The sequence below is a fragment of the Sturnus vulgaris genome, chromosome 1, assembly GCF_052056855.1.
Source record: "Sturnus vulgaris isolate bStuVul1 chromosome 1, bStuVul1.hap1, whole genome shotgun sequence".
NCBI classification, from domain to species: Eukaryota; Metazoa; Chordata; class Aves; order Passeriformes; family Sturnidae; genus Sturnus; species Sturnus vulgaris.
This window is the reverse complement of record NC_142243.1, coordinates 42,058,861-42,084,752: the sequence shown is the minus strand read 5'-3', so window position 1 is coordinate 42,084,752 and position 25,892 is coordinate 42,058,861. Positions and strand designations below refer to the sequence as shown.

Here is a 25,892-nt window from a genome sequence, read left to right as displayed (position 1 = left end):
CATATTGAAAGTAAGGTTGTGAAAAATCTGTATTTTTAGCAACAGAAAGCAAAACAGAAAACTGTGTTGTCAAGACATAATATATGCACTATATACTTCTGGAATTGATTATTGTTTTCTGAAACTACTGCAGAAATTGTATGTTCCCATGACTGAAAAGAGAGCACTTTTTAGAATGTTTACATTGGGAGATAAAGGTTTTAGTCCCAGTTTTTGCATGAAATTAAAACAATCTTAGTTCCAGTAGTTCTTAGCCTCCCCATCAACACTGAATTGGCTTTAGACAGATTTTTCTCTCTTTTAAAATTGGTAGCCTAAAAAGATAAAAGTGTTCTGCAGGAGATCAGGAAATAGACACCTACCTTTATTTTTACTTCTGTGAAAACTGAGTCAGATGAGTATGATAGTCTGATTTTCTAAGGACTCCACTCAGTAAGATGGATGTCAACATAGGAAGGAAACAAAACCCAAAAGTATTCTATGACACCAATAAGCTAAGTTTCTGGGTTTGCAATGGAATATCAAAGTTGCTTTCACCTAATATTTTATTCTCCTCTATATATTCCCCTCAGCAAGAAGATGGCATCCCGTGGTATATACAGAAACAAGCAAACCAAAGATCTACTCTGAATTGTTAAAAAGTTCCCAGCTCTGATTTCGCAATTACCAGGTATGGGTAAATTTGTGGCCCTTTGAAGGCTGAGTATGGAATGTGCAGTCTGGATATACGAGTGCTGAGGTAACACAGACATTAATTGGTGAATGTATTGCCAATGCAAGCTTGAGTTTTCATAACGGTGCTAAAATCCAGGCTCAGGGAGGGGGAACACTCAAGAAATCAAACTGACAGTGTGTAAGAAACCCCACATCATCAAGAAAAGCTGCTGTAGCAGAGCAAGCAGGCCAACACGATTCCAGCTCCTGGTACCGCTCACTGGTGTCCGCTGGAATGTGTCAAACGACTGAATATGAATGGGCTCCAGTGGGAGGGATGGCCTTTTCCTTGCAAATATTTCTTCAGCTCTTAAGTTGCCCTGCAGCAATAATACTTGGCTTTTTATAGAACACTGCCTGATTCATTGGCAACCTTTAGCTATTTTATTGATTTAGCATTTCTTCAGAGATGCAGTGAAATATATGACCTGTGGACAATGTGATTTTTTTGAAAGCCGATGCTGATGTCAGGGGTATGTTGGCTGGTTCAAGCTCTACTGCCTCTGGAGTTCATTAGAAGTTGTTTTAAATATGCTTTCTACTCTGTTTATGAACTATATTTCTTTTTCCACATTTGGTAAGGCTGCTGTTTTACACTGCCTTTGGTGTGTATTTCAGATCTTCTTGGCTGACTTGAGTCATTTCACGGTGAAGTAAGCGAATGTAAGAGAAATATGCCATGGTTGGGACACTGTGGCTTAGTATATCAAAAACAATAAAGAATGAGGAAGTGGTTGGGAGGACTTCTAGAATCCATTTTATTTATTTGTTACAAGTAATGAAGCAAAATGCTTATTGTTTGTGTCCTCTGAATGTTAATCTGCTCAGCAGTTGAAATCACAGTGAGAGGTGATAGGAGGCTCTGATGGAATTGTGTGTAGCTCATCTGAACACAAGGATAGCTGGCAGGTTACTGAATCAGAAACTAATGAGCAGGCAGGGCTCAGGATTTGGGGTGTGGTGAAAGTGGGTTCACAACACAAGGATTTTAGGAAAAGAAGCGCAGAGCTGAGCAGCTAAGTTTATGTTGAGACATGAGCGGGTTAACTGTGAAAACTTCTGAGCCTGGAACAGCCATCACTCACCATTTGATGCCAATGTCTAAATGTAGCTCTAACTTTGGGTTTCTATTTCTGAAAACTGGCCTAAGTCTTTGGGAGTTTATAATTGTGCTGCTAAGGACAAAATATAGCACGACAGAGATAATGGTATTCACTGTCCTTTGGCAGATACTTTGTAATACCAACATGTCAGGCTGAGCATCCTTCAGCTTCTGTACATCTGTGTGTATCAAAAGATGAACTCAATTGAAGGAGCTCCTACTTTCTCCCTCCCATTCCTTATACTTGCTTTATCTCTCCAGGAATCCTCACAGGTATTATGATTGCAGCTGCTGCTGCTCAGCTGCTATTGCTGCACAGTTCCCATTCTTCTTTTCCACTGTAGAGATGGAGAAAGGAGACCCTTGATAAGCTTAAAGTTGCTTCTAGTCCACTGAAAGCTTGAGCCAAGGAGCTCAGAGACAACGTAGTATGACAGTACCACTCCACGCCATGCAGGGCATAGCTCACTGACAACACTGAATAAGCAGGACAGAAGCCTGGAGCTGATGCATCTGGATTTGGTGGCAAAGGCTGTAGTTGTTGTTGCTACACATGATTAGCAAGATGTGAAAATAGCCTCATCTAGAAACAGAGGGATTTCCTAAACTGATGTGTTGGATTCATGCTAGAGCCAACGATAGTGTAACAGAGAGTGAAAGCAGCTGGCCTTTCCAAATTCTGTCATGAGCTGTAAATCACCATGTCCCTCTTCTCATGTAAACAGACCTACTGTAACAGCTCATCTCTGTGAAACTTTAAATAGCCAGGGCTGAAATAACTCCTGTGTCACTTCAGGTTTGTGCTGATGCATAAAATTACACTGGGATGGAAATACCACGGTGAGCCGGACTGGAGCACAAATGGTTGTGACTTTTTCATGTTTGCCTAAAGCCAGGCAATAGCTGGCTCTCCAGAAAAGCAGAGTATAAGTGCCATGTTTTTCACCCAGACTCCTGCAGTGGCCAGCTTTTATGGCTGGTGAGGACTGCTCCATTGAACAGTTGGTGTTGGTGGGTGGATTAGATTTCCCAAAAGGTCTGATGAAACCAAAGCTATGATTCCTGCCCGCCCCTCCCACCAGCACAGGCCACAAAACTCAGGGTTTTGTGATTGTGAGTGGCAGCAGGTGTTACAGGCTCTCAGGAGTGGCCCAGAATTTGCCTGAGGACCTCTGCTGACACAGGCATCCTCTTTCCCTTCCTAAAAAATTGTGTCTTAGAGTTGATTCTGATGTTTTAATCTTTAAAGCAGGAAGCAGTGAGAGCAATAAAATTTAATCAACAGAACACTTGTTTTATCAAGTAAATGGATAATTGTGACATTTGACATTCTTATGAGGCTCTATCTCTCGAACATTTGCCTAATTATCTCCCCCCTTTAAAGATTCTGCTCAGATTCCTATTTAGCAGTTCACTGCATAATCAGATTCTGCTTTTCTGAAACATTTTATTGTTGTTTTTGTTATTGTTATATAGAGCATTCTCTTGGAAATGTCAAGTGTGTTGTCAAATATTGTACTAATTTCAGTTTTCTTTGTGTCAGAGCCCTGGACTTTATTAAGAAAACACGTACTGTGAGTAGGTCATTCCAGTAACTATCTCCATCCTAAAGAGCAGTGGCATCACTCAGTTGTGATGTTGAGAGAATCTCTGTATAGTTAAAGGGACCCTCACAAGATCCCTTTTAACTCTATTTTCTATGTTCCTTGGAACATCCATTTAAAGCAAAAGCGTCTTTGCATTCCAGAAGAATGCTTTTGGCAATGCATCTGTGTCACCTAGCTATAGCTGTCAGAAGTGAGGCTTTCATTAGGCTCCCTTCTAAGTTAATGGAGGAAAAAACATCTCCATGATGTAACTCATCCCCAGTGTCTGCAATAACTAATCTTATGATGAGTGGAATTTCCCTCTGAAAACCCTGCTTGTCTCAGCTGATAGAGAACTGCAGAAAATGGCCTAGACCAGCCATTCAAGACCTATACAGCAAAAGTTAGGTAAAAATTAGGTCTGCCTGGGTGAAGTGTCATTCTGTACCCAAACCAGTCTGTGCAGGTTTCAAAAGTGACAGGACAAATGCACGGACTAAAAAATAATAAAAAGATTATCAGCAGTTCAGGAAGCTGTATAGTGCTAAGGATTTCCATCCACTGTTGGATAGTTTCTCTACATGTTAACTCTGTTGTTTTTGTTTTCCTTAAACATCTGGCTCTGGCCCCTGTCAGAGAGAGGATTCCAGCAGGAAGGACCTCTGGACACACCTGCTATCAGCTGCTTCTACATTCCTGAGCTCCACCTGCATGGAACATTTCTTGGTGTTCCCTCAGGTGTAGTTACAAGGGATAGATATTGTGTGTGTGTTTGGAGATATAGTACAAAGACTCTGTATGACCTGAGCTCCCTTCCTGCTTCCAGTAGTCCACAGACCACGTGCCAGCCCTCGGCATGGAGCTGGCATTGAGTCCACAAAGTGAGCTGGTTTCCTGAATAGATGAGAAGGCAGGTGGCAAGCCAAAAAAAGCTAGTTTAAAATCCTATGAATGGAATGAAAGGCACAGATGTGTAAAGGAATACTCATATGATAGCTCTAGACAGCCATTAATGAGTGTGTGTCCTAACTATCATACCAAGGTTATGAGCCCCTGCTTACGTGCAAGACAGATCTAGTTTGTCTGGCTCAAACACTGGCAGTTCAAACTCTCCCTTAATTAGAAGATTTATGCCTTTGCCTTTATCCAAATAAATGAAAGAATAATTAATTCTCTCAAGTTCCATTGGCTTTGTTCTCGTTACCATAAAGGTAAAGGTGCCAGTTAGAGTTGGTCAGACATGTTTATAATTAAAGCTTTAAAATTTAATAATGAAGAAAATGTTTTACACTTTGGCACTTCTGGTTGCTCCATCAAATATTTTGTGTGATCTTCATAAGAGTAGGAATACAGTGGAGTGCTGAAATACTTCAAATAATTTGTCCTCCCGGTCTTCTCCTCTTAATCTCTGTTTTTATTTTAAAAAATTGTTGTCCTGTGGTGGAATGGCTTATGAAGTTTCAGCAGTATCACACAGTGGTGCAGAGATTAGTCCCAAGTTCTCCACAGGATAAGGAGTCACAGGTGTATGTTATGTGTGGCTGGCACTCCTCTGAATCTGCCAGCATGTCTGTCATTTGTCCCAGGGCCAGTGGAGAGTAAGGATGGCTCATTTAGCATATTGATGGCAGGGCAACTGAGCTTTTCACTCATTCAGAACATGATTTTCCTTCTTGTACAGCTCACTAGTCTATCAGAGCGATTTCATGTTGAGGTTTCATTCACAGCCTCCAATTTATTTGCATTTATCTCTAAAAACACCAGGAAACATTTTGGTCCCGCTGTTTTTGGTGGGAAGAATCACAAAGGTATTCCAAGTGAAACTACAAACATCTCTCCTCTTGCCCCTCTGGCCTGGTAGATGATCTTGTCCTTTCTCCTCTTCCTCCTCCTGCCCCCTTTTCACATGCACTCATGTGAAAAACACTTTCTTGCCAGTGTTTCATCTCCCCAGCATGCCCGCAGATGCCTTACATGCAGTAAGTGCCCACCTGGGGGTGGTTTGTGTCAGAGGCATTTGCTCCCTGCCCGGTGTGTCCTGGCAGGTGGAGCTCCTTCAAAGGGAGGCGAGGAAGCACTGCTGTCCCTGCACAAAGACATCAGTATTTTCCTTACCACAGGAGCAGTGGCTTTAGTGCTCCTTCATTGCCTGCCTGCTGAGACCAACAATTCAGATTATTGTGTACTTTGAGGGAGATATGGGAAGAGCATAACAAGTTCCCTGAGCTTTGGAAGTTACTCCTTTTACAACTCTGATTCTTCCAGATAGACATTGCTGTTTATATGAAGAGAATAAATAAATATGTGTTTGTTTTGAGAAGCATGTTTGTTTTGAGAATACAATATTGTAGACTAGATTTAATTTCATTGCAACATTATCATCACTGATAGCAAATATCTTTAAGGAAGAACAGAAGGGTAATGTATTTCTTCTTTTCTTCTTATCATCTTTGTATTGTTTTTCCTTCAATTTGATCCTGCTGCTGCAGTCTGAGAACCTTTATGCAAAGCACAGAGACAACTTAGGCTCTCATCAGATTACTCATTGCCTTGCAAAACTGGATTTTAATGGGTACTTGATGTCATGTTGGAAAAATACTCTTTTGGGCTGCTCCATGTCAACATTATTTTGATATTCAAATTATTGGAAAAAATGTGCTTGCATGCCGATTGGATCAAAAACTGGATCTGGCTTTTAGAGGATCTATGAATCTCTTAAGAATGCTCTACTGAAAGCATTGATTATGTTTAAATGTCCAGCAAAATTAGCATAACTTTTTAACCAAATGAGGAATCTCTCTTTAACTGCCCTTTTTTGTAAATAGAACCAGTAACAGATGATACTTTTGGTGAGTGTGCTTCTGTCCTGTTCCACCTAAGCAGTGAAATGTAGTAGAAAGGAAAATCCTCAGGAGTAAATACTAAAAAATCCACGTCTTTTATGGCTGTGCCTACCATGCAGTGAAGTGGAACAGCATGAACACACTTACTAGGAAGTATCATATGCACTAAGGGCACTTCTGCAAGAGTGCAGGAATTCACAACACTTCTCTGTTTCACTAAAAGCCTTCATGAAAACAAATTTTTTTTGCTTACCTGTGGCATTTCTGCAGTTTTTCAGAGGAATATTCATATTTATCCTAAACCCCTGGGAGGAAATTCAACTCCATTCATGAGCCAGGAAAACGTATATACGACCATTATCTCTCACTTATAGCCTTGTTTTGAAGGCTTAAGTGCAATTTTCTACTCAGAGATGAATTTCATTCTCCTGTAGTTCTAAGGATGCTGTTAAAATTTGCCATATGTCACACTAAAAGGACAGCTCATCTCATGGTTCCTGTCCTTAACCTTTTTTTACACATACACAACCTATAAAATATCTTTACCCAAAGCAGAATTGCATCCTGCCTGCTTCCTGTCGTCCTTCCTTCAATAATAAATAGGTTGTATTTGGTTGGTCAGAATAATATTTGAATTTGAGATTAATGCAGCAAATTCTTTTGGCTGCAACAACAACAGCAGCAACAACAAAGCCTAAAAAGAAAAGAAGAGATGAAAATGTTGAAAAGAATAGTTCTAATATTTTCCAAACATGAGTATTTTCAGGATTAGAATCAGAATCAGAGAGTCCTTAAGACTGGAAAAAACCTCCAAGATCATCAAGCCAAACTATTAATCAGAGATTTCATTCAGAAGAGAACTTACAACAATAAAGAAAGGGAAAGTATCATCCCATTCTCCATTAATAGCCTAAACTCCAGTGGTTCTTGCTTGGATTTTGTATGAGGAAGTGTTAAATCTAGGCTAAACCCAGATTACAGCAGTGGTTCTCACATCTTGGAACAGCACTTGTTATCCATCTCTAGGATGGTATGTTTGACTCTTCCCAACATGATATTTTTAATGTGTGTAATGCAGAAGCATTCATTGCAGCAGATGAGGCAGGCCAGATAGCTTCCTTTACAAAAAGGCCTGAAGCCACCCAGAGCGACTCTCATTGTCCCTCTCTGATCAAGCAGATATTTGGATATGGCCTATGCTAAAGATAATGTTCAAACTGACAAGTAGGTTAGTGTTAAAATATTTTTCCATTTCTTGGTTTTGGTGTCTGAACCAGAAAAATTGGATTTTCTTTCAGTTTTATTCGTAACTGAGGAATGCTTAAAAATATATACTTTTAGTAATGTACATATTAATTATTATGTGTGCTAGTAAGTGTTAGAGCAGGAAGCTTTAGGCAGGACAAACACTATAGACTATATTATGCAAACATGGCTGTTGCAGCTGCAAACTCCCACCAAAGGTAAAACTGATGTAATATCTTATAGATGTTTTATCAACAAGATATAGCTGAATCACCTCAATAAATAACCTGGCCTGTAAAAATTTTCTCTGAATCCTTTCCCAGTTTCCAGGGACCTAAATGCTGGAAACAAAGCAGTAAGTAGGCCTGTTAAAATGCTTAAGCTGACTATGAACAGCCCTCAGCTCAAGAGTCAGTGAAAATTGTGTTAATAAAACAACAGGCTGGAGGGATGACCATTAATATGTAAATAACTGGTCATTCTCTGCTAAGCTGCAGCCCCTTTTCTGGTTTGTCAAGGATAAGATTGAATTCAATGGTCAAGAAATGGAACTGGTGATGATAATTATTGAAAAACGGCATTGCTGTTTCCTTTGTAATAATCCTGCTATGCAGTAATGTTTTTCCAGTTCCCAAGAAATATTCCTTTTCATATAGAACTTATTTTTGGTACAGAATCAATATTTTTCATCTTGTGGCTCTGGAAGTTTGCTGAAGTAGGACAAGTTACAACGGCTTTTACATTTTTTTGTTGCTGGAGGAATGTATCCTGGAAGATCCTAAGTGTTCTCCTTAATATAGGCTAAATTTCTCTGTACCTCTGTACACCACCATATCCAGCCAATGTATTATGTTTAAAATTAAACTTCTTCTATAGTTTTGGTAGCATGACCCAGTTATTTTATAAGATTTCCCCACATACAAGGTATCTTCTTATTAACAGATCTATCAACTGTCTTATACCAGCTTCTCCTTCCCTGCCTGTCACCCTCAGGAAAAAAAACTAAGGGCTTCTGCTTGAATTGTTACCATTTCCATTGGGTTGCTAAGCACATTTTACATGTAGGCTGTCATTTTTTCCTTTGCTTGCTTTTCCCCTCCTCTCTTTCCCCCCCGTTTTGTCTCCAAGTCCATTTCTAATATATTTGTGGAGTTGCCCTTCAGCTTCATTAAAGCATTGATTTTTTTTTTTGTTGTTGTTAATTTATCTAATTCCCAGTCAAATGAGGACATGGCGCTTGTAAATCATTTAGTTCCTCATTAATCTCTTCCAGTGCTGGTTCCATTTTTCAGCTGTCTTCCAATTTACTATCTCCAGCGAAAAATATCCACTGTTCCCATCACTTGTCACAAGTAATGTCACGGTTGCTGTGGATCCATTGGCCTGAATAATCAACATGATTTTTTTTATTAGAAATCAAAATATTTGCTGCTGTAGAAAGCCGAATCTTTAATCCCATCCAAGGAAGTTCACTAAATGAAATGCAATAAACAGAAGATCTGAAGCTTGCCTTGCTACTTTGTGCCAAGTCTTATTCATTAGTTTTTCTTTAACAATAGCTATAGAATTTTAAGATGCAGCTGAGAGCAGCAGAAACCCTGAGAACTGCATCCTTATGCCTTGATACCTCACTGGCAGGAATCTCATTGAGACGAGAGAAACAAGGACTTCAGCATTCACTTTAGAGTAGCAAGTATCAGCTTAGTCAGAAACCCACAGATAAGGAATTCTCTGCTCCTATCCTTGACTATAAAACACTGATATCCCATCAGGCTTACCAGCTGCTTTTAGGTAGATTGGCAGGACAGGTAGGGTACCTGCTCATACAGCAAACTGGCAAGAAAATAATTTTCTTCTGAAATGGAACAGTGCTTTTAAGGGCAGTGGGTGATACTCCCCCTTCCTGGTCAGCACCAGAGTAAGAAAGAGAATTAGGGAATTCAGATTCCCTACTGAAGGGAAGGGCTGTCGTTGCCCATAACTGTTATATCAGTTTTATTGTTGAGGCAGAATAGGCCTCACCTTTAATGCTCCCTGGCCAAATCCATCCTTCAGCTGTATAAGACTTGACTCATGTCCCCTAACACTGCTCTGGACTCTATGACTGCTCTGCAAAGTGCCTTTCCCTGCATTTCAGGTATTTGTAGTGTATTTTGGTGTGAGCATATATATACTTTGTGATCTTAAAGATATTAATCTCAACCACTGTTTTCATCTTATTTTGAAGAGAGGCAGATTTTATTGGTAGACTCTTCATGTCACTCATCCTGACTTTTTCAATGGTGTTTGTGCAACAGTCACTGAAAACAACTTCAATGCCATGGTTATTTTAGTTGCCATCCAGTGACTCATCTTCCTCTGGCTGTAATGGGATTTAAGGAGGGAGCATTTAATGTTCTCTGCCACGTATGGGGTAATTGCTTGGACAATAGAGTGATAAGCTTCTTCAACTTACTATAGCTAGAGATGTTAGACTGATGGGAAGAATTAAAATACGTGGGCATTTTGTATCGGAGACATCAAATAAAAAGTACTGCCTTGAACAGAAGTGCTGCATAGGGAAAATCAGGCCACAGTGTTTCTTCATGTGGCAAAAATATCAGAGGAGGTGGAAGAAATTGGTGTAGCTTTGTTTGTAAAGTATGTACTGGTTAAATTACTGCCCCTTGCTGATCTGTTTAATCCTTTTAATGAGGCTAGGTAAGCAAAAAGGAGGCAGTAATGATGCTGATGACTCAGAGATTTCTCTGTGTGGAAGAAAACAAGCAAAAGATGATTGTCTAAACAGAACAGCACAGTGGCTCTCCAGGTGTCCTTTGCACCTGTAAAATGGCTGCTGGATGGCAAACTAACCAAGCTCAGAGGCTCCCAGTGTCCCTGGGTACAAGTGCTAGAATACAAATTCGTACATTGTGAGAGTGTGAGATTTGCTGTGTTACAGCCACCCTTCAGCTTGCAGGATGCATTTTTTCTTAAGCCTAGATTTGTGTTGCTCCTTTATGTTTGAAGAATGAGACAGCACCAAAACAGCTCAGAGGCAATAACCAGCATACAGAGACACTGGGGCATTTTGTTCTGCTCTGATGAGTGGAATTTAACCCATCTTTTTCACTGAAACTGCCCTTATCTGAGGATAAGGGATGGTACTTCTTTTACGCTCCCTCATTTGTTTGTTTTTTGTTTTAGTTTTTTTTTAATAATGAAAGATGTAAGGGGTATGCTTTGTATTCAGTGATTCCCCCATATGAAGTTCTGGGGCATTATCCCTTCACCAATGTTGACTGTTTATTGTAACTTTTCTTTGCAAAATTTGTAATCACTCCTGTTGACCTGGGACTGCAAACTCCATGGAGAGAATCCTGACCACTAGGTGACAGAGTTAAGTTACTTTCCTTCACTCAATGAGCTTTTACTTTTTCATGTAAATCGAAGCTAACTCAGCCAGAGAGATTGTAAGGACTTCTGCCCCATAAAACAGGCAAGCACTAGTATTAAGAGAAGCTTTCTGAGGGGACAATTGAATCCCATCAGGCAGAAGATGGCTGTAAATGCACATTTTCATTTTCTGAATTTACCACTAATTTGTGGTACAAAACGGGGAGCAGTGGTTTGTCCCCTAGCTGTGCTTCCAAAGGCAGGAATAACACTCCTCCTTCAGATATGCTGATAGTCTACCAGCTGGATCACCCCTCAGATGGAACAACTGGTGGAACCTGGCAGGGCTTGGCACCAGACTGCCAAGTGATGTTAAATATCAGTGTGCATGGCCAGAACTATTCCAGAGACTCAGGGAACACTCACATTTACGCTTGAGTCCCTTGAGGGAATTCAGGGCTTATATGCCAAGAGGGGAAGGAGACAGCCAGCAGTTTTACTTATCCAAGCTTCAGGGTAGGGAGGTAAATACAGGGAGAAGTGAAATGTATATGCCCTAGCCCTTCTGTGCATCTGGTACTTAGTATCTATTTCACTTGAACAACATGGCCTTCTGCCATTGCAACCTCGTGCCAAGAAAACCACAGTAATATATGTTTGGTGCCAGCTGCACAAGTTACACAAAGAAAGCTAGTTAGAAGAAAGTTTAGAAAGTTTAGAAGATCTGAATGATTTCTGCAGGGGATTATTTTTTCACCTGCAAGGCTTAATTAGTAGGAATCCAGATTGTAACTGTGCGGTGCTTGAAAACATGTTGGATTGCATTGAGACAGGTGTTTTGTTTTTTTTTAATAGGATGCAAGTTTTGATGATAGAGTGAAGTTGTTGAAATATCCAGCAGCACTTCCTCAGACAGCTCCAGCTCATGCACAATGCTTTGGATGTTGGAACCCATTTTGTTGCAGACCAGAAAGTTCCATGTTTGACTTCTTTTTCTTCACACAGTTCTTACATCAGTTTTATTTTTGAATTTGTCACTATAGAAATCTACATGACATTTACCGTAATCTTGAATAGTTGTAGCAGGGTCAGTACAATGCATGCTCAAATGTACAAGGTAGGTGAGAAGCACTGAACATCCCCGTGCTTTGCCTGGGGAGCTGTTACCCTGCTAGGCACAAGAAAACAGAACAGACCACAGTGCATTTCACAGTGCAGAAGGCTAACTGAGCACTGCCTAGTATTTTTCACTTTCTATCCATATACGATAAAGCAAAAATGTTGGTATACATATTTCTAGCAACTGCGAGTTCTTACACATTGGTAAATACCGTAATTCTCTTCTGCTTGTCAAGATGTGCTACTTTTGAGTGTGATGCTTCAAAGGAGGCCATTTAAAAACATGATTTTCCAATCTGGATTGGCACTTACGTGCCCCCCTAAAAGCGAGTAACTGAGACTGCAATTTTGAAATCCTGCTTGAAAAAGCACTATCTCTGTCTTGACATGTCTGTGCACTTACTGCTGGAAAACAGTTAAATCACGGGAATATTTATAGCACCAGTGGGAGAATAAAGTTGGTCCCTTAACTGTGACAGAGCCCATTTCAGTCCTGTCAGCTCTCTCTGTTCTTAGCTGAACATGAAAGCAAGTTCCATCCAATGGTGGCTTCATGCTGCTCTCTGCTGCAAGCTGAAGCTTCAGTCAATGTTAGTGTGAGTCTCTTGTTAGACCCTTCTGTCTGTACTGGCTACAGCTTCCTGCTTCTCATCCCTGCTCTCTTGAATCTAACATCCACTTGTCCTCTTGATTGTGTAATGCTTCATGGAAGTTTTCCAGTCCATCTGTGTGTAGGAGATTTTAAGTATATGCTAATTTAATTGTAAATTATTGACAAGATGAATACGGAAAGATCTGTTTGTATGCTTTTGATACTGGAGAAATCTGATCAGATATTTTCCATCAAGGAAGCCTCTTGTCCTGGTTTCCCCTCTTTGTATGCTTCATTGAGACTATCTTCTGCTTGGCAAGTGGTCTGAGAAACTGAGAACTAGCCCACACAATATCCATAGCTGCACACACATGAGGGGTACAGTCAAATTTAGGCAGCTCAGGCAGACTCATTACATTGGTGTTTGCACTTTCAGCTCTTCAGTGACAATCATAAATTCCTTCCCTGCAGTTTAGGATAGGGAGGCTCAGTGAATGTGTTGTGAGACATGCTCAAAAGAGTCCAAAGAACAGTTTTTAAGCCAGTTGGATATGATTAATTAAAACCACAAGTGAATTTCCTTAGCTAAACCTAGCAGCAATCCTTCTTTGACCTTTCAGTTATTGTGGGTTGTTCTTAGGATTATTTTTAGGATGTTGTTAGAATGATTGTCACTACAATTAAGGGCCTCAAGCTTTTTTCCTCTTAAAAGGATAACATGTTCTTTTTATTTTAGATTAAGGAAATCACAGACCTGTCAAATCTCGCATTGCACAAAGGCTCCTACCTGCTCCTGCCATGGCACTGCATCTCATTTTTCTCACCTGACTGTCCTTTGCCCTAGCCATCCACTAGAAACACCCTGTCCTTTCTCCTGCTTTATGGAGGCTGATGATGGAGGATGCATGACCAGTGTGACCTGTGGCACCTGCTGTGTGGCTTGGTAGAGAGGCAGGGCCACAGTCCTACATGGAGCACAGATACTCCCTCTCATGGGACCCAATATTCAGGAGCCTTTTGCCAGGGTCTTCCCCTAATCTCCTTTGTACAGATCCCAGCTAATTATCTCTGTTGTAGAGAATATAATTTACATTTCCATCCTGCAAATTGATCTTGTACAGACTTCTCTGGCATATGCAAGTTCAAAACAATTTTTTTTTTCAGGCCCAGAGACTGTAGAGCTGACGTCCCGAGTTCCTCCAGTTAGCTGCAGGAAACGAAATCCAGGCTCTTTGATTCATTACCATGTCTCTTTCCTATTATACCTGACCATGGATACCCTAAACACTGAATTCTGGAAATTTGATTCTTCAGATTTCCAGAAAGGCCAAGCTTCACAGTCTTGGCCTCTCCATCTGTGTGCACATACCCAATGTCCTTATATGCTCTGAACTGGTGTCTCTGTTCAGGGATTGCTGTCTAATATTTCTGGGACTTGGAATTTGCTCTTTTAGATTCTTGGCAGAGAGACCTGAAGCTGTCCCTCTGCTTTATTATTTTGGCCTTTAGCATTTGTAAGGGTATGTTCTTCTTTCCTGAGATTTGCCTTTAGCTCAGCAACCTGTGAGAAAACTGTGATTTTCTTATCTTTTGTCCTCTAGTTTTGCAGGGACTCTGACCTAGTTGTGATCTGCACAGGTCACTGTTGTTGCAGGGGACGGGATCTCTGAGAAAATTTTGATCTTGATGTTCTTTTTTTCCATTTCCTTTCCCAAGTACTCAGCATCTTCCTTTTTCTCTTAGCCTCAATTTAATATCTCATGCAACTTCACACTTTGCCCACTTCACAGCATTTTATCTACTTGATGATGTTGAAACAATTCAAAATGTCTTGAAGGTCCTCGATTCAGTTGTAAGATTATGAAAATATCCATATGGAGAACATTTCCTGAAGAGGAATCAAAACAAGATAGTGAAATACTGTCTTATTATTGTTTTTAAAACCACTATATATTTGCATCCATTGCACTTGGGCATAGATTGCTGGAACTGAAATTGTCCTTGTCAGAGTAAACATTGTGGAAAAAATTCATGTGAGATCATAAATGATTCCAAAACACAACAGTTGTTTTTATTTCTCTTCCTCCTGAAAAAAAAAAGTGATTTGGTGACTAAATTTTGATTATATGAACTCTTCCAGTGAAAGTTTTACAGATTTTCTGAGCAGTGTCAAATGATTTCTATTGTTGGAAAAATGTTCTAGTTTTATCACACCTAAATATATACCTATTTTATTTCAGAGAACTTTTTTTAAAAAATAGCCCCTCTTGGCCACATGTCAATGATTAAATTGCTTCAGTCTCACTGAGGAGAGTCAGTGAGCTCAGAGTGAGATCAGAACCCTTTGTCTGGTAGATAAGTACACCTGTAATTGTCCTGCAAAGCCTAAGATGCATCTGAGGTCAGCTTCTCTCTCTGACTGTCATTGGATTCAATACCAACAAATGTAGAGGCTTTCCAGGTGACAATTGGTTCAGCAATTTGGCCTTAAGCTGGGCCCCTGCTGCGCCAGTACTGTGAATATTGTGTAGGGGCAGTGTCTCTAAAGCTAGACAAATCTGGGGCCAGGTAGTGTAGCTTAGCTCATTTTCACATGGCTAAATTCTCTTTCCATCTTTGAACGTGATGGCTGAGCCAAAATGGCTTAGTAAGAACATGCCAATACTGTTCCACCCCAAAATGGAGCCAAGGTAGGACGTGGAAGAGTGGGAGTCTGGATGGGTGAGAACTGGGCTGAGAGCATACTAACACCTAAATGGCATCGATGATCACAGTCCAGAGCTCTGGGCAGTATGCAGCCCTGCTTATTTAATAAATTCACAGGATCATGAAATGGCTTGGGTTGGAAAGGACCTTAAAGATCATCTTGTTCCAACCCCTTGCCATCAGCAGGGACACTGCCCAATAGACCAGTTTGCTCAATGCCCCATCTAACCTGGCCTTGAACATTTCCAGGGGTGGGGCATCCACAGCTTCTCTGGGCAATGTGTCCAGTACCAGACCAGGTTCAAAAGTAAAGAATTTCTTCTGTATATATATTACAGTATTTAGTTATTATGATTGAACATCTTGAGTGTTTTATGTTCCACTGCAGCACATTGTAATGATGATCACTGTGGTGGTAGTGCCATAATGAGGCCAATTAGCTACAAGGCTGACCAAGAAGGAAAAGAACCTCTGCTATTAATGCCTAACAATTTCCAGCATCAGTGAGGAAACTTTATATGAAAGTGTGAATACTTAGTCCACTTGCAAACTCTATTGTCTTTGAAATGGTTACATATTTTGTGACTATGTGTGTGTAAGTGGAGTAAGACTGGAAAAAAATTTGTTCCTTCAAGGGAGGAAAAACTATGACCACATGGTCCTTTTGCCTTAGAAGTGTTGCCCCACTTTGAATTCCAAGTAGCTTCTTTTTGGACCAAAATAATTTATTCCCATGGAAACTCTGCATTTGCATGTCATTGCTCTGAGCCAAGTCTTTTCAGGCTTTTGTCTTGAGGTACTCTGTCCTGTACAATTCTAATCATGCAGTCATAATCCTGTGCTTTGGTTCCCTTTCCCTTTCATCCCTAAAAATGCATGGGTTTCATCTCAGTTATAAGGTGACCTAACAAATACATGTCCTGTCACCTCATTCATTTGTTTAATGGTCAGTGCAGCCCAGCAACAAATGTCAGACCTTTCACTCTTTGACTTTCAGTTGCAGAGGGAAGAAGCAGAAGTTCAACATGTGGCATGTCAGGGATGGACAGAGAAGCATAGGCCTAATTAGAATTCTGTAGGTGATTTTCATCAGTTCATTTTTTAAAATCTTGACAGGGCAGTACTGTTTTCGTAGGTCTCTGATCTGCAAGTCATAAGTGTCAAAATGTATCAGTGTTCTCTTCCTCTGTGTTGTGACTGCTAATTTATTTTTCTGCTTTTAGAAGAATAATGGTCATCTACTCGGGTTAAAATACAAAGTCATCTGGGGATCCCAGGTAATTTTTTTTTCTGGAAAACTCCAGCTAAAAGGATTTCTGATAAAGAATGAAATTGATTATATATTTGAAATATATAGGGCTTTTTATTTTATTTTTTAATTTAAAAAATAATTTGGAGGTTAAGTTTCATTTATCCAGGAAGAGGTATTAGAAAAGAGCTTATTATGGCATCATGTAGTATGTGATTGTCTCTGGCCCCTGCAACTTGATCTTGGCAGAGGGATTTATCTGAGTACTGTACAGAGACACTTGAGGTCATGGGGGATGTTTGTGTATTAAGTAATGAAACTCAACACTTGGACCTCTGGGGTATGACTGGTTTGCACTCACACATGCAGATGATGCAGAGATGCTCACCCAGTGTTCTGCAGACTCCTCCACCAAGCCACTATGCCAAAGAGCTCCTGGCTATGACTGGTGGCAAAAGGAGTCACTGGAGTGAGGCTTGGACTAAAAAGGTTGGTAGTCAGTAGTCTGCAATATGTCACACTGAAGACTTGTAACACAATTATTCCCAGCTGAGTTGCTCACAGGAATGGCTGGTGTTGTCAGATGCATGGGGATAGTCCTGCAAGGAGGTTTGGCTGGACTTGTTCAGTAATAAGTAGCAATAATTCCTTCTGACAATGAGGAGACTGATGAATTGGTTTATTCAGCCTGTGCCTAGGAGAGAAGAGGACAGGACAGTGTCCCACTGGGAAACCACACAGCACAGTCCTGGTGGTGAACCTGAGCTGTATGCGGCCTTTTGTCACAGATACCTTTACTCATGGCCAAGCAAGGGAATGTGACAAGGGATAACAGTTTATCACCCATTTGGTGAAGTGAGCTATGTGTTTGCAGTTAGGGCTAGGTCAGCTGCTAAGAAAACAGCTGCATAGGTTTAAGATCTTATAGTCTCCTTGCTGATTGCTACTCTGCCAGCATTTACTACTGCAGTGGGAAACCTGGCAAGAAGAAACGTGTACCCATGCCTCTGCCATTTCCATCCACAGTCTATCATCTTAGTGGAAACACGTGTCCTTTGATATTGCCAACTATCAGGTGTGTTGGGGCATCATGGGACTTTGTTTTAAACTTTTTGAGCGAGGTTGAAACTAACACACTTCATGCTGAAATTAGTTTTAAATTAATTGAAAATCATGTAAAATAATGCTCTTTCATTGTCAAATTAAATCCTCAGATTCATATCTAAATACTCAGAGATGTGAGCAATTGTGGAGATTTTTTTCTTTATTATGGAATTATGAATTTGTTGCAGTCTGAAGTAATGTTTTTTGGTACTTTGCCATCATAGATGCATGCTACTTGAATCTTTATTGCAGCAGATCAAATTCTTCTATGCAAATGGTAAAAATGAAATCCAAGAAAACTGCCTTCATTAAGGTATAAATGAAACCATTTGCCATACTTACAAAGACATTCCCAACCTGCTTTTGGCATAAAATGTGTCTTTTACAGCTTATCTTGGCACACACATCTTCTGCTCCTAATTATGAATGCCTTGCAGTGACACCAAATAAGCAATAATTCCAGCTGCTCCTGACAAAAGAAGACACTGCTGCACTGCATTATTTCTCTGATGAATGTATCTTCCCAATAAGCTGAAGCAGGCTTTGCATCAGCAACATCTGCAACAACAGGGAGTTAGAAAGTGGGTCAGGTATATTGATGGTTTGAAGAAGGAGAATGGATGAAGGAGGGTGTATATGAATGTGGATCTGCTTTTGCCTTAGTATTTTCCTACAAATACCTTGCTAATTGATTCTGGTGGCAGCCACAGGGGAAGCTTTCAGTATAAAGTGCTTTGCTTGGAGCTTCAGTAACCAGGGCTGAAAAATCTGACTCTGTTAGAGTTAGTAGTAAATCATTTTCTTGATTCATATGCGGACAGCATTTCTCCTTGTAATTCCTAAACATGTTGAGGGCAGGATCTTAGGTAGCACTTGAATTATGCTATTTGCCCCCAGCACTGCTCATTACTACTGGCTCTGGAATTGTGTATGTGACAATGACAGATTGAGATGAAAAATTGTCTAAAATAAAATGGCAAATTTCAGGAGGGAAAGGATTAATATCTGCAGCCAAAGGGTTACAATCACCCGAAGAAAAAGGTAGATGGAGACAATGTGTTGTTTTGAGCCTGGTGTTAACATACCAGGCAGCCAGGTAGGAGGATGTATTGTGGAAATATCTGCAGTGCGAAGTTTGATTCCCTGGGGTAAGAAAGGAGATGGTGGAAGCAGCAGCAGCTGCAGTCAGACCGAGAAATCTCTGCTTTTACTGTTTATTTTAACAGCAATATTGAGTTTATGATGTGTTGATGGCTCTGGAGACTGTATAGCTTTCTTTTTTCTGGCTGGGCAGGGCAGGTTTGGAGCATGCTCCCTTTGAGCTGCACGTTAAGTTGTCTAATACATAATCTGTAAAGATCACCTCAAAAGAAGAAGAATCTTGAAGGAGTCACCTCAGCCATCAAATATAGTCCTTTGCAGTAGCAGGCAGCCCTGTGATAAATGTTTAATACAGGTAAGTCAACAGAAATGCTGCTCTGTGTATCTCCTGGGAGCCACAGAACTTCCCCCAAACTTGTAATTACAAAAGGCCATAATACAAAAGGCAGAAACATGAAAGCACACCACGTGACAGGAAAGAAGCAGAAGAGATTGGGGCAATACCAGTGTGTTCAGACTCTAAAGTATCAGGAGAATTTGTCCTTTAAAGAAGTTTAGAAGGTCCAACAAAGTAAACAATCCATCATGTTATTGATAGAGACTAAAATCTTCCAAGCTTTTCCCTCCAATCTAGTTTGGAAGGATTTTTTGGCTTCATTCCTGGGGACCAGCTTAACTCTTGGTGCCTGAGCAAGATGCATCTTGATTTGGACAATCATTCATCCTCTATGTCCAGTCTGGTTTTTACTGGCCTCTGAGACAGCTAATTAGATTCGTGTTAGTATTGATGATCCTGGATATAGTGATAGTGAGACACACAAGAAACTGGACACAGACTTTCAGATGCATCTTACGTTGGCTGTTAACCCACTGTTAGAGAGATTGTGTCAAATCTTGTAAGAACGATATTCTGAAAATAAGATAACCTTTTTTTTTTTTTTTTAATGTTTGCTTGTTTTTCTGTTAGAGCTTTCTGGTGAGGGAGAAGGAGCTCATTAGAGACTAGCACAGAAATCTTGTAGGCTTGTTTTCCTCTTGTTGCCACTCTGTGCATCTATCTTATTTTTCTCTGTTGTTGTCTATAGTAGCACAGATCAGATGGAAAATCTGTCCTTTCCTATACATTTTTTATAAATTAAACTCCTTCAGGTGGGACTGCTGTCAAACTAGGTTAACTTTTAGAGTCTTTATCATACACGTCTGTTAAAATTACCCTTTGAGGTTTCAAGGCCACTAAGGGCCACATGCTTCTAGCCTTTAAACAAAAGAGAAGAAAGCAGAAGTGTTGACATTGTAAACAAGAAATCAAGTGAAAGCTTCAGTGTATTCTTTACACCAAGAGGTTGTACATTGCACTCTGGAGCAGGACTCAAAGAAGAGGAGACCGTGAAAGAGGCACTAGTAGTTATGCTGTCCTTAGACAAAAAATGGCATTGCAGCACACAAATCACCAGGCAGTTCCCAAACAGACAAACTCAACTCTGAGTTGGAAACCTTTGAAAAGTCTCACACATAGTTCCCAGCATGTGGAAAAGATTGGATTTATAACGTCTTAATATACCAAAAGTTCCCTATTCCTTTTAGTGCTGACTGGAATCTAGAAACTCCCTGAATGGAGTTCTGTTATTTATCATTTTGCTGCAACATTTTTATTGAATAGAATTTTTTCCTGGACTGGTAAGGGAGAAATACTAATTAACTCTCTCCATTTTTTATAGCTTGCCTAATTATGAAACTAATTAGGTTCTAATTTTTATTGTTGTGAGAATTAGAATGCTGAAAAAAGCCTTAGAGTAACGAAATTATAAATATGGGCTTTTCCCAATGATTCTGGACTGGCTCAGACCTTTGGTTATTTCTTCCAAAAAACTTATATATGCTTTGGAAAGGTAAAGAGAATACTCTTTGGGATATTTCTCTTATTAAACCAGTTCTTAAAATTAGCTGCTGCGAAAATGGGAGCAGTACAGTGTGCAAGATACTCAGGGCTGGGATTGTCAAGCAAAAAGTCCTGTTTGCTGTCAACAGATGTTTTTCTTGAAAACTCTAATGGCACAGTTACTACATCCATTCTAGTACTAAGAATACTCAGGAATTTGTTTGACATCTGTTAAGAAACCAAGGCATCCAGAATGGAACAAAAGCCCTTATTGTCACTCTGCCCACTGTAAATGAACTGAGTTACAAGAGGTTAGGATTAAAGAATATATTCATGCATTTACAGAGAGGGGTCAAAAATAGTGGCAGTGTTGTCTTATGATGGCCAAACACTGTAATAAAAAGCAAATTGCCTTAAAGAGTCATCTTGTAAAAGTGGAAGAAATCTGAGATACCTAATTTTGCTACAGTAAGTCAATTTATATTAGGGGGCTATACTGTTTATTGAGAAGTTCAAAACTATAGGGATTGACCTTTGAAGTGAAATCAAATATCCACACGATTAAGAAGAATTATCTATGTCAATATATGTCGCTCTATTTTAAAAGGCAATATGGTGGCCTAATCTAGTGATTTAACACTTCTAAATTCCAGTGGTAAGAGAATTTGTTTCAGTGGTTGTGCTAGTTTTTCTGTATCTGAACTGCTACACTGATACCAGAAGTGTATCTGGACTAACCTTTCAAAATGGGATGCTTACATGCAGGATGCAACACAGAGGATGTAAAATTACATATTTTGGTTTTAAGTTGCTCTTGGCACTAAATGTTTTAGGACAGTTATGATTCAGCAGGGAATGCAATTGGGTTTAATGTACTATATTTGGTTGTGAAGTATATAATTTAATACCATCTTTCTCTCTAAATGTGTTATATACTTCTCTGTGCTGCTTTATATAAGTAGGTACTGAAAGAATACGTTAAAATGATACATTTGTCTTTATTTAATTCTTAATAGTATGTGTGTTCATACATCTTAGTTTACATATTTGTCAGATATTCCCTATAGTTCAGCTTATTTGTAAAATACTAGCTGGGTCTTTTCTAAAACAAGGTGGAAGTTCATTTTACTTTCTTTCCATTTCATTGCTGACAAGCCTTGTATTTCATGACTCATTTGACTCTATTCCTTCTGATGTGCTTGTAGAGTAAGTCTTTGTATTCTTTCATTCTGTCAAGTACAAAAGACTATGCAGTGTTGTCATCTCTACTATTTTTAGTACAGCTGGTTGAGTGAGCAGTGACAGTTGGCATTTCTTCACCTGTGCAATCCAGAGAGACCCCAAGAGAAAAGATGTCTTGGCAAAGAATTCAACTAAAGTTTGAATGGATGATGTTTCAGGAGAAAATCAGTTTTAAATGATTAAATAAAAAAAAATAGCATTGGTAATAATGATTTCTCTTTCCTGCATGAGCAGCCCATCCCATGAAGGAGTCTACATAACTGAAAGATTCAGGATTTTAAAACACTTCCTTTAAGTTGCAATTGTTGGTTTTCAGCTAAATTTTTATCTCTTTTTCTCCCTAAAATTTCTCAAAACCACTGTGTGAATTGCTGTTTTCAGGAGAACAGTTCACACAATCCTAATATCTAATAGTGCTCCAAAAGCATTTGATGGTGAAAGAAATAGCAGTGCACAGGCTCCAGTTCAGCCCTTCAGCTGTGTCTTTGCCAGATTGAAAATGTAGCCGAAGACAGTGAAAACAATCTTTTATTCATTTTTTTCCTATTTTCTCATGTTTACACACTGCCATTTCTACCTACAAACTCTAGTTTCTTTTTTATTTATATAATGGTCATATTACAAAAGGTATCCAAAGGTGTTCATGTCAGAAGGGATGAAGCTGTGCTATACTCATTAAGTGCCACATCTTTTTCCAGCTCCTTCCTCAGGTAAACCTGTCCTAGGTTTGCCTCAGCTCCATCAGCAGAAACATCGGGCACTTTTCACGGTGTTTTCTTTGGAGGAAGTGGCCTTTTGAGTCTTTGAGAAGCAGAAAGAGGGATTATAGTTTCAGCAACAAGAATCTGGCTTTTCTCCTAGTTAGGGGCTGGGACTTCCACTTCTTTTTTGCCCTGTCATAATTTAAATTCACTGGCTCATTCCCAAGCTCAAAGTGTGAAATGTGCTCCGTGTGCAGGGATGCAGGAGATGGGAGTTCAGATCCTTGACCTCTCAGGAGTATAGTAGTTAACTTTCAGCAGCACATTGGTGTTGCTTTGACCTTCCTGTCCCCTGTATTGGCTGCATGCAAGGCTGTTTTCTTTAATCTAACAAAGGAGACTTTTAAAGTTATATAACAGCTTAGAATGCTAAGAGGAGTGAGCTGCTTAGTATAATTCTTGGCCTGAGAGGTGCTTTTATTTCTTGTTTATCTCCTTTGATCTCAGAAAATATGCTTTGTCACCAACTGACCTTTTTCTTTGCTAGAAAAAGGCAGCTGGAGAAATAACAACCAAAAAAAAAACCCCAACAAAACAAACCAAACAAAAGAAAAAGATTTGCAAATATTACTGATATGCACTGTATAGTGTCCAGCTTCCAGTCATCTCTTTCCTGCTTTTAAGCTTGATTTCGCAAGGTCAGCTTGTCACATATGCTGCCTATTTGCATCAGGGATACAGCTCGGTGCTGTGAAAGCTGTGTGAAATCCAGATGCAGCAGGACAGACTTGACTTGCAGTTGAACGTGTGTCCACTGGAAATAAGTGGTCACTTCCTTTTCTGCATGGGGACTTAGATATCAGAACCACTTTTAGTTATCACAGTCACAGTGTTTGGTGTAGCTGTGCTTTTTACAAAGTGTATCCTCAGACAAAAAGGAGCCATTGAATTACTTAACTTCTGCCTGTGCTAGCATGACAGAGCAGACATAGGCCAAAAGTGCCTTCTGGTTTCACATAGCTGATACTATGCTGAACTTATGCCTTTCTCTATTGCTGCTCCATTTCCCTTGGAAGACTGAAAAGGAGTAAGCCACTTAACTGAAACCGTCTCTCTAATCTACATGCAGTATTTACATTATCTAAAACATGCTACTGTTAAAAAAACCCCTTTGTTCTGGGTGTGGGATGGTGACAGCTGTTTGCTTCTTGTCTGTTCCTAGTCTTTGTATCCCAGCCATGACATCAACTGTTAAAATCCCTGCATGCAGCAATTTCATTTTACCTCAGACTTCTTTATCCATAACAGGTGTTCACACAAAGAGAAGAAATTGTGCTCATTGCAGTGAAATTGTCGAAGGTCAAATCAGGTTTGAAGATGGCTCAAAGAAGCTTTTTTTTGTCCTCAAATGCAGTTTCATGCTGCTTGGTGTACATTGTTTGTACACAGAATTCTACATTTTCCATGGAAGTGAGCGTTGGGAGTAATTTCATTTGCAGAACCCACAGGCTAGTTTTTTGCTAAATAACATTGCTCAGTGTGGTTCTGAAATTGCCTGCTGCTTTGCATCCTTTTAAAATATTATGTGGTCTGGACTCCTGTTTTGCAACAGGAAAGAATTCATGTAAAATCTGTCTTGAATTGATATAAACTTCATTCTTTCCTCAAGTTTACAGAGATGGGAAGCTGGAGCATTAACCCTCCTTAGCATGGTTACATGCTCTGGAGGACAGTGGAGATATCTTCCACTTGCAGTCTCTATCTGCTTCCAAATGGCTCCACACAATGAGCTGCACTGGATGGAGAGCTAGACCTGTTTGAGTGCATTTCTTGGACTCATGTTACCTTCTGGGGGCTGTAGGACATAAATCTTGATTCTAGAAACAATACTCATGCCTTTTATTTTATAGCTTGCTAATGTGAAAATTACAGCTTTTGCTGCGAAGGTATTTCAGGGTGGCATGTACTTAGCCTGCTCAAAATTTCCCAGTTTTATTTTTTTTGAAAACCACAAAGGATTTTTTTTTAGGAATAAATATGTAAACACATTATGTGAAAAACTACGTATATAGGGTTTTCTTAAGATTCTTGACACTTCAAAATGTCAAAATGGAGAGTTTACTCATGCTCTGCTTTGTCACATCTACTCTTGTTCTCTTCAGTTTATTGTCTCAGGAATATCTAGTGAAACCTGATTCAGCAGTATTCACAAAAAAATTTAGGAAAAGAGATGTTGTGGGTGAATCTAATTATGAGGTAGCTGACTGAGCAGAGAAACCCTGTTTTTTTACTAATTTCATCTTCAACTTTTGTAATATTCCTGTATGGATTTTATCTCCTAACTTCCAAGACAACCTAGGGACTGGTCTAGGATCTGTTCAGCCAGCATACATACCACCATTTGGTACCTTCCTGTGCAGCTGTGTCCAGCTGCAGCAGCATGTGCCTCCACGTGGGCCATGGGCCAAATACCCAGCCTTGAGCAAGAGTCTGCAGCTTGCCCTCAGCTTTGTGTTACTTTTGGTACTTCTGTAGCAATATCTAACCCTGCTAATTTAGAGAGAACTCATACATGCCCACACTAGCTGCAGTAACCACAGTAGAGTGATAGCTACTGTTTCTCTAATTTTTTCTATCCCTCTCTGTTATTGTCTTGGCTTAAAATAGTTGGATTCTTGCATTAAAAATAGCAAGACAAAAGCTATGTGCATGTTTATATATTTTTGTTTATTAAAATAAATCAAATACACACACACAATGAGGGTGAAAGCACCTTGCTTTTTTTAGCTATTTTCCCCTAAGCTTTTCTGTCTAGAACACAATGAAATAGGCAAAAATGGGTTATATATCTCTGAAAAGATTTTGGTAATATTGTAAACTATAGGAATGAAGCTTGTCTAGACAATTTCTTTGTAATCAACAAAATCTTTAGATAAAATTAGGGTCTTATTTTTATAGCCTCACTTTTGTTGCAATTTTTATCTGTGATTTCCTTATTGCACCTATTCCCTCTTTTTGTGATTCAAAAGCCAAAGAGAAACCTTGCTCTAATCGGTTGCTTATCTTATTTTTAATTTGCAGGAGTGATTTAATCCTTCTGAATTACAGAAGGGGCAAGCAACTCCGTAAACCTCAGTAATGAGATTTGTTAAGTATTATTTCACCATGAGGATATTTTCCAGAAAAAATATTTGATTAAAACATAATGGGTGAAACTGTATGCTGATTCCCAAATCTTGAGAGGTTCTTCCTCCTAAGAGACTTTAAATTCTTTCACCTCCCACCAACATTAGAGAAGGGATATGACATGACCTGGTTTGCCAAGATTGATTAA

At 39.6% G+C, this 25,892-nt stretch overlaps 1 protein-coding gene across 1 annotated transcript in view; it reads left to right on the top strand.

Moving 5' to 3' along the window:
* GADL1 (GAD like acidic amino acid decarboxylase 1) overlaps positions 1-25,892 on the top strand; it is a 113,571-nt gene that overhangs the window by 746 nt on the left and 86,933 nt on the right. Inside the window, exon 2 of the mRNA XM_088164455.1 lies at positions 573-670. The gene's annotated coding sequence lies outside the window, so the exon portion shown is untranslated. The remainder of the gene's footprint in view (positions 1-572; positions 671-25,892) is intronic.